At 44.1% G+C, this 9,832-nt stretch overlaps 1 protein-coding gene across 4 annotated transcripts in view; it reads right to left on the reverse strand.

The window, feature by feature from the left end:
• DAAM1 (dishevelled associated activator of morphogenesis 1) overlaps window positions 1-9,832 on the reverse strand; it is a 206,134-nt gene that overhangs the window by 194,071 nt on the left and 2,231 nt on the right. Inside the window, exon 1 of one of the 4 annotated variants that reach the window (XM_014586412.2) lies at window positions 1,938-2,026. The exons of the other annotated variants lie outside the window; for them this stretch is intronic. The gene's annotated coding sequence lies outside the window, so the exon portion shown is untranslated. Of the gene's footprint in view, window positions 1-1,937; window positions 2,027-9,832 lie in introns of those variants that run through there. 4 annotated transcript variants of the gene reach the window in all.

Genomic DNA, 9,832 nt, shown 5'->3' on the forward strand with positions numbered 1-9,832 from the left:
TTCCAGAGAGGAAAAACAAAAAGGAACATCACTCTGTTAATCCTTTTCAGAGCTTTTCCCACACTGCTGATTTGAGATAAGCTGTCATTTTTAAAGGCTGAAGGCTTTTTTTTTTTTTTTTTTTTTTTTGCAGTAAGGACAGTACTGGCCTTTTCTTCCCCAAAGCTTCATCCTCCTTGCCCACAGATAGCATTACTGACCTACCAACACGGGCCACGGGCTTCAAAGCTGTTTACCTACTAGCTACGGTGGGCCTAGCCAGACCCAGCATCAGTGTCTCACAGAATCCCCTGTTGTGAGCAAGGAGATGTCCTCAAAATGTGGCTGGCCTCCCAGGCTGTGGTCATGGAAGAATGGAGAAGTGACCCCTGAGGGGTCTAATCCACTGACCTTTACTGTGCTCTAACCAACTGCCCAAATAAATAAAAACAGCAGGGTTGCTCGGTTTCCCAGATGAATTCCAATTTATCCCAAGAATCCAAGCCTGGTTGAATGCTTCAAGTTTTCGGACCATCCAAAAATCTGTCACACAACTCAACTGGGACTGCTTTTGCCCCCAGGGGCACTGGCAATGTCTGGAGGCATTGTGGTTGTTACCACTGGCCGTGGGTCTCTAGTGAGCAGAGCCCAAGGATACTGATCAACAGTGCAAGGCACAGGCCCTCACGACAGTTCTCTGGTCCCAAATTTCTATAGAGCAGAGGGTGAGAAGCTGAATTAGGACACAGAATACATCGTTTGCCAGCCTGCAGCTAGGTAAACCTTGGAAGAGACTGTAATCTCAATTTAATTTGGCTTAAAATAAAAATCCCAAGGGACCAGCAGGTGGAATAGTAATTAAGGCACTGGACTCCCACATGGCCAAACCATGGTTTAGGTCCTGGACCCGGCGACTTGAAAATTACACCAGACGCTTGTGTGTGTGTGCCCAAATCCCAGGACGAGAGTGGAGAAGAAGGGATTGTGGTGTGGCCACCCTCCGGGAGGTGATTTCTCACTCACTTTCCTACTCACTGTCTCTCTCTCTCTCTCCTCTCCTGCAAGCACATGCACCCTATGATAAAAACCTTAAAAAAAAAAAAAGGAATTGCAAATGCAATGCCTTCACAGACCAAGGAGGTGAAATATCACCTAAACTAAGTGGCTGTAGCTGTGCAGCAGGCACGAGGGTGTGAGGCTCTGTGTCAAGTCAGAGTATAACGCTCACTAAAATATCACTTCATGTTTAAAAATAATACTGTGCTGGCTAAAGAAAATGTGACATCTGGATAGTCACCCTGATGACCACTGATGACCAAACTCTAGTTTAAAGAGATTATCAATTTACATAGAACTGCAGGATCCCTTATCTCCTATGGAACTCCCTGAGCTGTTCAGTTGAGAAGAGTAGGGATTACATCTTAGAGGTTTAACCCCAGCCAAGAACGGAGTTTTAGGTACATTGTGCCAAGGGAGGGACCCAGGTTGGAAACTCCAGAGTTGAAAGAAAAGAAAAAAGGAGAGCCCACTTGTCCCCTTCCCCTGATACACTGATCTCCATTTGAGGGAAGTTCAGGGGAAATTTCATCAATATCACACAATACCATATAAGTGAGGTCATTTGTTTACGATGATACTGTTCCCATAACCATTTAGATCTTTTACCCAGAAGACAGCTTATTCTAGGTGAATATGCTGTTCCACAGGTGAGGAAATAAAGGCCCAGGAAGTTGAAAGAAAAGACCAATTACCCACATTTGAGCCTAAAAGCAATGGGTGTTTCTTTTTCCTCTGTGCAATTGCAAAGCACCTATTGCTAAGTAAAGAGATTTCATTCAAGGGGTCAAACATTCACGACTAAACTCTCCAGCAAACATAAATAAGTTATACGTAGATGTTAAATTTAAACCTCTTCCCCCACCAGAAAAATCATTAACCTCAAGGCTAATCATGTTTACCTCAAGGCGCTGTTTTAAGATCTGTCTCTCATGTAATTGGGAGCATTAAAAGCAGGTTACATATCTCCAGCTCTCCTTTCAGCTCAGGCTGGAGAGCAGAAGGCCGACTCAGCAAATGGAAACACAAGAAGGAAGCCTGGACCAGAACCGTCCGCGTGGAAGCATGCTTTCAGCTGGAAGAATTCCTGGCCTGAAGAGACAGTGTAAACAAAGGCAATCCAGGGGGAAACAAATGATAAGATAAGTGAAACCCAGTAACTCCCTCTGCCCTCCTCTCTGCCTCCTTCCCTCAGCTTGCTCCATCAGAAAAACAACCTGAGCTTGGGAGAATTCAAATGTGGTTCCCTAGTCTAGGTCAGGGGCTAAGAGGAAGACATGCTTCTTCTTCTTCTTAAGGTCAGTAATGTGGCTCCCTGATATGGAGCCTGGCCATCTGGGGACAGTCACCTTACCCTGCCCCCGGGAGGCTATGAGAGCAAACCTGGCAAATTACAATCCAGGGAGTGCAGCAGGGAAGGAGGGAAAGGCAGAATAGGGAAGAAAGGAAACTTTAGGAGCAGCCTGAAAAGAAATTGGGTCCAATTAAAAATTACACACACACACACACGCATACATATATACATACACACGCACATATTGTGTTTTAATCAACTCCTTAGCAAAATATGTCAAAGTCAAGGCAGCTTCTTGCCACAGTTTCTGAGAATTTTTGTAGCTAGGTGTTCCCTGCTTACACAATCTCATAAATAGGTCATGGAGTTTTTCTAGTCCAATCCAATCTCTATTCTTGATTTTACAAATTTAAAGATATAACAGCAGGCCTGTTCATTTTACCTTCTAAGAACCTGTGGCAACCAGTCTCGGCCACTGGCTTCAACTTCAGCACTTACTTCACGCCCTGTCTGACTTTTAGTTCAAACTAACACCTAGTGCTGAGCAATGAGGGAAAGCACCTCTCAGGCCAACACGACTGCCATATGAACAGGCCGGGGTGGAAACACCGACATGTTTCTGTTTCTGCTGCCATCACCATCCTAAACAAATCAGAGCCGTGACTGCTGGGCTGCCTGCAGTTGCACTTGTCTAAAGAAGTCTAAATCAATTGCCTCAAACAGAACGGGATGGCACTTTCTGTATCTCTAATTTCATCATCTTTCAAACAGCAGAGAATTCAGCAAGGTCTTTCAAATGGATTCAGTTATCCATTTTCCTTTAACTTCGCACAATAAGTTTCCTAATAATTTCTCAGGATTTGGAAGGGCCCCTAGTCTCTCTTGTTACAGAACAGCCGGTTCTAATTGAATGTGTGTGAGACATGCCAGTGCTCGGTTTGACCCAATGTCTACGAAACAAACACCAAGTTAGGCCTGGGCACAGAAGGACGATCTGTCTTATCTGATAAATGACGTTGGCCACCACCCTTCACTCGTTCTCAGGTACAAATCCACAAAGCTTTATGAAAGAAGAAAGCCCAGAAGTGGCACCGAAGCACACGCTGATGGCATCTGTCATTCCTCCGAGACAAGAAAAAGAACACAACGAAGTCCTCTGGCAAACGTTTAGAAGCTGCCCCTGGTCCTGACCCGATTGTCACAGGAAGACACCTGTCAGAAGAATACAGCACAGTGTCGTGGCCAACTGTTGGCAGAGCATGGCCTCAAGCTGATGGGGTCTGAAGCAATATCACCCTCTCAGTTCATTTTATAATATGGCACTTTCTTTTGTCCTTAATAGTGACAGCTGTCTAGTCTCCTTTGTGGCCAAGAACATAATAAGTTAAAAAGGAAAAAAATGAAGAAAAAGCTGACTAGGGTTACAGGTACAGTTTGTGGGCAAAGCTAACCCATGCCCTTGACCTGGTTTGTACGTCACTAACCAACAGAGCTTGGCCAATAAGCCAGAATGTAAGAGCCCATCTCAAAGGACAAAAGACAGGCATCTGTGTCACCCCAACAATGCTCAAAGCTAGGATCCGGGCTATCTCCTCTAAATTCCGAAATTCCATCAGATGGGCAACATTTGTCTATTGCTGAACAGGTATTTTTCAAAAGTGAAAAGGACAAAGACCAGTTTAATAGGTGACCCTAATTGTGCTCTTAGCAGAAATGCAGGTAACCTTCAACTCCAATCCTGGTGCAATTTATAGAACAGAATGAGCTCAGGTTATTACTAAAGGTGAATGACATACTTAGGAAGTGTAACGAAATGAATGGGAGGGAAAAAAGCTTCTGAAATCAATGTCTGTTAAGTGAATATTATGTTTGAGTAGCCTCATGGCTAATGAGCCTTTTGTTTTTATTTTCCTTTCCTGGCAATATGCAGTTAGGGCATAACTTTCCTATTATGTCCCTAAACGACAGAGTTTGTGTTTCAGTCGATTGTCTCCATTAAATATTGTCAAAGTGGCACAATGTCCAATATTAAGCCAAAAGGAAAAGATCTATTGTACTTCAGGAAAATGTACAATTGCATTGGAAATGGAACTTGCTTCTCCAGTTTTCCACATTTAATTCACAATGGTGGTGATGGTTTAAAAGAATTGCAATTGTTTATTTGGCACCAAATTTGTTCCACTGTAAAAATAAATGACAAGTCTCTCTTCTGTGGTAAGGGAATATCGCTTATTTAAAAGATCTAAGGATGCCCAATATGAGATAACATGTTTGATTACCACTCAAGTTTTCACTATTTCCTTTTCAAAAGAGCCTTCACAATTTATGTTGGATAACAGGGAGGAGGGAAGCTGAGACGTTATGGGCCTTCTTAACTCTCAACGCAGACTTCTGTGACCCTGTTCTGGGTAGGAGGCCTTTCATCAGATGAGGGATTCAATCTAGTGAAAAGTTATCCGAATTAACAAAGAGGGTCTAATGCTGGAAAGGCTCCCAACAGATCTAACAAAAAGATAGAAAAGCATTTCCTTTTTCAAATAATTTGCCCATCATTTACATAGCAAAAAGATGAGAGGTCAGAAGTTTCATCATTCAAATACTCAAATGCAACATTTTCAATGGCATACAGTATTTTCCATTCCAGAAAAAAAAAATCAAACTTTAAGAATCCATTAAGTGAAGAAGCAATTTTAGTCTCAATCAACGCAGCACTTATTAACACAGCTCTCTCAGAATTAAGAGACACAAAGGAAGCTGTGATTTCCCCCAAGCTAGAGAGAAAACAACAACATGTAGGAAAGTCAGAGGCCAGGCAAAAGTGTGGTGTGTAAGACCTAGGCCACCTGGGTCCCTGATCTGCTCTGCCGATTAAGGGCTACGCTAGGCAAGTTCAAGCTCCAGCTTCCCTTCCTCTAAAATGGCAATAACAATGCCTACCTGGTACAAATGTAAGGGTCAGTGGGGCAGCCCTATAAAGTAGGGTTTAGCAGGAGATAATAGACTGGTATACACTGTCTCAATTAGCTGTTAAGTGTTGCATGGTCAGGGTTAGGACCCTAAGGAGGAAGGAGCATGGTGAGGGTAGAGAGTGGGAAGCCTGGGTAGCAGCTGAGGTTCCCTGCAAGCTACAGCGTCTAAGCTAGATTTGAAAGCACAAGAATTTAGACCCAGAGAGGGGTACTCACTCCAGGTGAGGGAAGCTATTACTGCAGAGTCACACATAGGGATAAAAACCACTTAAACATCAACAAGGAAAATAAGCTCACCCAAACCGAGGGTGTATTTAGGAACCCCAGGTAACTGGGATGGAAAAGAAGGCTCTGTACACTTGCTGCTGTGAAACACGGTTCTCTGCTCTAGAAAAAATGGAAAGGAGGCCAGAAAATGCAGGAGTACATGTTCTTTCCACCCTGCATAAAGATTCTGCTAGAGTGGAATGTAGGTCACACAATCAACTTGTATCTCATCTTCATCTGTCGCTCCCTCAGTGGGGGCACTAATGAGGTAGTGGCTTGGAGGAAGGGGGGTACTTCAGATCCACCCTTCAATTGAGTCTCATCAGCAGCCTTAGCCACTCTAATGAACACGATCTACATAAAAGGCAGTACTCACTGGCTAAGTGAACGTCTTCGGAGAGGTATTTTCTACCCAAGCCTGCCTCGGCCTGTTCTGCCAACCAGACGTTGTTTCCCCAAGCCACATAGAGAAACTGCCCTCAGCACCAGTCTCTTAAATACCTATGTGGTCCGTAGCTTCTAAACTTTAGACTCCCAGGGAAATCACTGAGGGGACACACCTGTGAGTGCTTAAGACAGAGACTTAGGTTTCCTCGGCCGCCAAGTTAGAAGTTGCAATATCAAAACGAGTGACAAGTAGCCCACATTCCTCACCCGAGAAGAACACGATACAAAATAGAACTTTCATTTTGATGGGTGCCCTCCCCACTCACCCCAGAGAGAAAACAGGTTTGCTAACCTAGGTTGGCAATGTTGCTTTGTTTCTGGCTGTCTAGGGGTAGACTTAACACTTGAAAATACCAGAGCATGGCTCAAAGCCAGAGAGGGCCCCACAGCAGTTACAAGCTCTGATTGTGATTATTTCCCGAACCAAAATACCTAAGGCACTCAGTTGGACCGAGCTGTGTTGAAAAAGCTTGTTTCCTCTGATCCAACAGCTGTAACTTTCAAAGTGTTTTCAGAGAAGACCTCAAGAAGCTCAAGCCAAAGCCACTCTTCACACCATCTCCAAAATATTTATAAAATGAAACACTTTCCATCTTAACTGTGTTTTGTTTGTAAATAACCTATTTGTTCTGAGGACCACAGTATTGAAAGCAGCCTTTGAAACAAAGTAGCTCAAATAAAACAACACACACACACATTCTTAACACCCAGAGTGTGTCCACAAAGCAAGAAGGCCAGGATTCAAATTCCTTAGCACCTATTCACTGAGCTCCTGGAAGCACCACCCAAGGATGTGACCTACCACACCCTCTTCCCATCACACCTCCTCACTTTATCCTTCAGAAACCCACAGACCCCAACCACTGGATGATAACACAATGTTACAAATGTTGAACATTTGTTCTCTCACGGCATCCAGCCTGGGACAACTGATCCTATTCGGATCCAGATGAGAAAACCATTATCTCGCAGCTCTTCTGGGAGCCACTGATAGCCTGGCAAAAGTCTCTAGCTATCATTGCCTCGGTCTCTCTCCCTATGCTACTGCCATAGAGCTCCTGGGAAAGGTATTTGGCCTGTAGACAGTACAATTAAGAGAAATGTAGACATGTTGGGCTGGACCTATACTACAACGGTTAGGTGTTGTGTGGACGGAACTCGATACCACAGGGCCAAACACTGTTGGAGTCTTGAGGTACACATGCATGTATGCCAGGACCCTGATGGGAAAAAAGAATGAAGAAAGGGGATTATGGCACGACCGGGCCCCATTGGGGGTGTCTTTGCGCTTTCTCTCCGGCCTGCCCACACACTCCTGGCATTAAAAAAATAAAGAAAGAAGAAGGAGAAGAAGAAGAAAAGAGAAAAGAAGGAAAGAAAAAAAAAAAGAAAAAGAAATTTAGAAATACCTAGTGTGGGGACCAGTAGATGGCGCAATGGTTACATCACTAGATTCCTACATAGTTGACTGTGGTTTGAGTATCAGACTTGGCGGCTTAAACTCATGTCAGGCATGAGTGTGTGCATGTCCAAAATTCTAAGAGGAGAATAGAGGACAAGGGATTGCAGCAAGGCCATCCCCCTGGGGTGGGGGGGGGTGATATCTCTATTTCTTTCTCTGTCTCTCTAGTGAGCACACATGCCCTATAGCAAAAATCTCTCTTTAAAAAAATTTTGCCTAGTTTGAGGCAATAAGAAATTGTAACTACCAGGAACCAGCAGTTAGCGTAATGGCTATGTTGCTGGACTCCCACGTAGTCGACCATGGTTCACATCCCGGACCCGGTGGCTTAAAACTCACACTGGGCGCGTGTGCATATGTGCCCAAGATCCCGAGAGGAGAATGGAGGAGAAGGGATTGCAGCGTGACCATCCCCCCTGGGGGGTGATTTCTCGCTTTCTGTCTCTATGTCTCTCTCTGTCTGTCTGGCGAGCGCACGCGCCCTATAGCGAAAACCTCTCAAAAAAAAAAAAGAAATTGTAACTACAAATAATTATTTATGTGGATGAATATATTCCAAAAGCAAATAATTGTTGAAATACATCTATTTCAAACACATAGCAAGCCTTTAACCACACAGGAGTGTTGGCTTATGCTGAGATGAAACTGTTTCACAGAAAAGGGATCATTAAGATGCACCAGAGAACTATCAGTGGTATTAATATGGGCTTTAGGTCTCCAAACCCAATTTGGGTCTCCAAATCCAACTCTACTACTTACTATTCATTCAATAATTATTAAAGACCTTGAAATGAACAAACGCTGTTCTAAATATTTGGGAGACAGAGGAGAATAAGACAAAGACTGTCCTCATGGAGCTTACAATCTAGTAGAGGAGACAAGCAAACAGAAAAATGAAAGACATTTTCATTTAATGCTAAATTCTAGAACAAAAATAAAGAGTAAACGATCAATTTAATCCTGTTTCCTCACAGGGATATAACTGCCTACTTCAAACAAGATGACGAGTGTCATTCACCTGGCACCAGTCATGCCCAAGCACGTACGTGCACATGCATAGCGACCCGCAGATGCACTACCCTCCCCCAGCTGCATCACCTCTTCTGCAATAATGTACCTTGGTATAACATACAGGGGCGGGGCCAGAGGTGACACAGTGCTAACACAGAAAACACGAGGGCTGACCCACATCCCAGAGTTCTGGGTTCCCATCCGGAAACCTCCCTCAGCACCTACAGTGCAGATATGCCATGATCAGAGACTTGCTGAGGCTGGGGTGGATCACGGTGTAAAGATATTGTTGAGTGCTATCTCTGTCTCTTTCCATCTCTCTCACTGATGGGAGAAATAGATGAATACATTTTTTTAATTTAGTTTTTTTGTTTAGGTGTTGTTACTACTTTTTTTAAAATTTCCTACAGGACACATGCACTCACCAGAAAGAGACAAAGTGAGAGAAAGTAAGAGAGCAAGCCACCAGGTCTGGGACTCAAACCATGTTTAATCTTGTGGGAGTCCAGAGCCCTATCCAGCATGCCACCTGCTGGCCCCTAGAGGAATACATTTTTTCAAGCAGGGGAAAAACAAATGATCTGTATAATGCAATTATACTGAATGCAATTAAGTTACAAGTAAATGCATTTGTCAAAAATCTGTAAAAAGCCAAAACTGTAAAAATTCATTTTAAGACTAAAGTAAAATCATGTGAATCCAGATACTGGGGTAACGGTACAGGACGCGTTACAAATAGTGACATAGCTACTGTGCATGCTAAAGGGTTGCAACGAAAAGCCTGGCAATGCTGCCTTACAGCTAAGGCTCAGAGACAGTAACCTAATGCCATAGCGTCAGAAGCTGGGTTTAAACCTTCATCAGATTGCGAGTGAGTGAGGGCGTGGGGTGGAGAGGGGGCAATGACCAAGTCTTTCTTAGAGTCTCAAGATTTCATACCTAGAATCCACCTTAGGGAATCCTTCCCACACGGCCAGTGAGGAGGCAGCGGTCTCCAGGGGTGAAATGGCACAGCTGGTAATGACAGCAACCCCAGAGCAGGATCCAGGGCTCTAAATTCCATACCCACGTGCTTCACTCTCAAGGGCTGGCATCCTCTAAGTCAGAATTTAGATTTTATGAGAACCATGAGGGATGACACTGACGTTCAAAATTTTAACCTCAGTTATTCCCTGTCTCCGATGACTTCCAGTCTCTGCACCTAGGGCCAACTGGGGAAGCCCTTGGCTGGTAACCAGGGAGCTCTCCATGCAGAATCCGGGAGAAGGGAGCACACTCTAGAGAATGCTGCCTCCATACTACTGGCTACGTTACTGGGGGAAAGGTGCACCAGCCTGAAAAGGGAAA

This window comes from Tupaia chinensis, unplaced genomic scaffold, assembly GCF_000334495.1.
Source record: "Tupaia chinensis unplaced genomic scaffold, TupChi_1.0 Scaffold000133_1, whole genome shotgun sequence".
NCBI lineage: Eukaryota > Metazoa > Chordata > Mammalia > Scandentia > Tupaiidae > Tupaia > Tupaia belangeri.